A 3,829-nucleotide genomic window follows, 5' to 3' on the forward strand; every position below is an offset into this window, starting at 1 on the left:
GAAATAAGTTAAACAGAGGAGGATAATTATATGATCTTTCTGATATGAGGAATTTGAGAGGCAGGGCGAGGGGTTGTGCAGGTTAGGGAGGAAAAAAATGAAACAAGATGGGATTGGGAGGGAGACAAACCATAAGAGACTCTTAATCTCACAAAATAAACTGAGGGTTGCTGGGGGGTGAGGGAGATAGGGATAGGGTGGCTGGGTGTTGGACATTGGGGAGGGTATGTGCTATGGTGAGTGCTGTGAAATGTGTAAGCCTGATGATTCACAGACCTGTACCCCTGAAACAAATAATATATGTTAATAAAAAAGGCAAAAATTAAAAAAATTTTTTTAAAAAGAAGAGACCACAGAGTGCCCTCTCTCTCCTTCCCTCCCCAACGGCCTTCCCTCCCATCCCTGTGCCTCACCAAGGAAAGGCCAAGTGAGGATGGCTGTCTGTAAGCCAGGAAGACACCAACCAGACACCAACCATGATGGCACCTTGTTCTCAGACTTCCAGCCTCCTGAGCTGTGAGCTAAGGTCTTTCTGTTGTTTAAGCCACCCCTTCTAGGGCATTTTATTATGGCAGCCCACACACACTAGTATATCTTCCCAGCTCACACGTAATAGCTGCCTTTAAAAAGGGGGTGATGCTGAGTGAAATAAGTCAAGCAGAGAAAGTCAATTATCATATGGTTTCACTTACTTGTGAAGCATAAGGAATAACATGGAGGACATTAGGAGAAAGAAAGGAAAAGTGAATTGGGGGAAATCGGAGAGGGAGATGAACCATGACAGACTGTGGGCTCTGAGAAACAAACAGGGTTTTGGAGGGGCCAGGGTCGGGGGATGGGTGAGCCTGGTGGTGGGCATTAAGGAGGGCACATATTACATGGAGGACTGGGTGTAGTGCATGAACAATGAATCTTGAAACACTGAAAAAAATAACCTAAAAATTTTTTTAAAAAGGAGGGTGCCTTTCTTTCATGAGTTTCTGCCAGCATTCATTGAGTTAAAAAACTTAGCAGTGTATCAGAATTTGTTCTCCCTTCTTCCTTAAATTAAAAATTTTTTTTAAAGATTTTATTTATTCATTTGACAGAACGAGATCACAAGTAGGCAGAGAGGCAGGCAGAGAGAGAGAGAGAAGGAAGCAGGCTCCCTGCCAAGCAGAGAGCCCAATGCGGGACCCCGAGATCATGACCTGAGTCGCAAAGGCAGAGGCTTAACCCACTGAGCCACCCAGGTGCCCTAAATTTTAAAGCTTACAAATTTTCCACTGGCCCCATGGGGGATGCTCTGAAAGAAAGGGGTATGTCCCTCAATTTTTCTTTTCCCCTTCCCACTGGCTGGAGTGCAGACGCACTGGTGGAAGCCAAAACAGTTGCCCTAAAACCACAAGATGGAAGTCACATGTTGATGATGGCAAATCAACAAAATCAAAGAAGCCCTGCTTCCCAATCCTGCCAGGCTATCGTGACTGCCCTGCACCGTTTATGCTCAGCCATTTAAGCCACTGTTATTTTAGCCCCAGTTTTAGCTGCCAAACATGTATGCAACAAAGATGCTTAGCCAGAAATCAATATAGCAGCCAAAGGCAACACCCATAGACATGTGCTTATCAGTGTCTAATCTAAGCTGCTGGAATAAAGACAACCCAAAACGCAGTGCTTTACATAAGGTATAAGTTTGCAACTCTTGCAAATAAGACAGGGTAAGCAGACAGGGCTGATCTGGCAAGGGTAGCCCTGGCTGGCAGGGCCCCGCTGCTCATCAGTATCACTCAGGATCCCAGGCTCCTTCCATCTGGTGTCTCTGTCATGCCACTGAGGACTGTCCTTGTCTGCATGGTTGAAGTCTCCATCAAGCCGGCATTCCAAGAACACCTGGGCGGCTCAGTCAGTTAGGCATCTGCTCAGATCATGATCCTGGGGTCCTGGGATCGAGTCCTGTACCGGGCTCCTTGCTCATCGAGGAGTCTGCTTCTGCCTCTGCCTGCCTCTCCCTGTGCTTGAGCTCCCTCATTCTCTCTGTGTCAAATAAATACAAACTTAAAAAAAAAAAAAAAGTCTGCATTCCAGTCCCAAGGAAGTAGAATGAAAGAAAAAATAGGGAACAAGTGATGACATGGAAAGTCACCCAAATCTTCCACTTATATTCTGTTGGCAAGAAGTTGATTATATGAGAGGCTGGAAAATGTGTCCCTAGTTTGCCTACCATGTGCACATTCTCTTCTAATATGTATTAGAATATGTCTCTTCTAATATGGATTTCGGGAGACAACAATGGGAAACTACTTGCCCATGGAAAGGCTACATTGCATAGTGAGAAATGAAGGTGAACAAAGGGGAACCTGGGTGGCTCAGTTGGTTAAGCGACTACCTTTGGCTCAGATTGTGATCCTGGAGTCCCAGGATCAAGTCCCACATTGGGCTCTCTGCTTGGTGGGGAGTCTTCTTCTCCCTCTGGCCCTTCCCCCTCTCATGCTCTCTCTCTCTCTCATTTTCTCAAATAAATAAAATCTTTATTTTAAAAAAAAAAAAAGAAGGTGAACAAAGAAGTGGATCATTGGAGTTGGGTCCCAGTTCCAGTTCTCCATGAGGCCCAGTCCAGTGTGGAAGACCACGACCTGAGAGGCTCAGAGCCTGAAGACACCAGATCTTTATTCCCCTCTTTAGATTCCCAAGTAGATTTTCAGTAGACCCCATTTGGTGAAGGTGACCTTGGTTAGTCTATTTTTGGCATCATTATAAAGCCTGGCAAATGCCCCCTACGTTTTCACTCCAGATGGAAAGAAGGAGGTAAGTAATGCTTCAAATGATAGCCCCTCCATTCCCGCAAGTGCCTTCCCTCTTATCCAAATTTCTTATAAATTCAAGGTTTCTAATACATACTTTCAGGGGACCAATTCTTTTTTTTTTTTTCCTAAGATTTATTTTTTTAATTGGCAGAAAGAGAGACAGCACAAGCAGGGGGAGTAGCAGGCAGAGGGAGAAGCAACTCCCTGTCTAAGCAGGGAGCCTGACATGGGGCTCAATCCCAGGACCCAGGGATCATAAGTTGATCCAAAGGCAGATGCTTAACCGACTGAGCCACCAGGCACCCCCAGGGGACCAATCCTAAAGAGTAGAAAGCAACACCCCATACTCTGCAACTCATCTTCTATTCACAGGTTGAAAAAAAGAAATGATGACATGATGGTCTCTCGGGATGTCTTACTACTACTGTGGGGACCTCAACTCCTTGAAAATTTTATATGAGGGGCACCTGGGTAGTTCAGTTCATTAAGCATCTGCCTTCGGCTCAGCTCATGATCTCAGGGATTGGGTCCTCATAGGGATCCCTACTCAGCAGGGCTTCTTTTTTTTTTTAAGATTTTATTTATTTATTTGACAGAGAGAGATCACAAGAAGGCAGAGAGGCAGGCAGAGAGAGAGGAAGGGAAAGGGAAGCGGGCCCCCTGCTGAGCAGAGAGCCCGATGTGGGACTCGATCCCAGGACCCTGAGATCATGACCTGAGCCGAAGGCAGCGGCTTAGCCCACTGAGCCACCCAGGTGCCCCTCAGCAGGGCTTCTGCTTCTCCTCCTCCCTCTACCTCCTCCCCTCCCCCCCCCATTCGTGCACTCTCTCTCAAATAAATTAATAAAATCTTAAAAAAAAAAAAAAAGTCCCTGTTCCTATTCTCCAAATGAAAACATATGAAAAATGGTTGGCCTATGGGACAGGCAGGGCCCTTGTAGTGTAGTCTCCTTTCAGACAGTCTATTCCTTGTCCAGTCTGGGCACTTAACATGGGCCTAAGTGACATCGTAGGATCTGCCCCCCTCAACCTCCAACTGCAGG

Source organism: Mustela putorius, unplaced genomic scaffold (assembly GCF_011764305.1).
Source record: "Mustela putorius furo isolate JIRA1106 unplaced genomic scaffold, ASM1176430v1.1 tig00003856_pilon_pilon_pilon, whole genome shotgun sequence".
Lineage (NCBI taxonomy): Eukaryota > Metazoa > Chordata > Mammalia > Carnivora > Mustelidae > Mustela > Mustela putorius.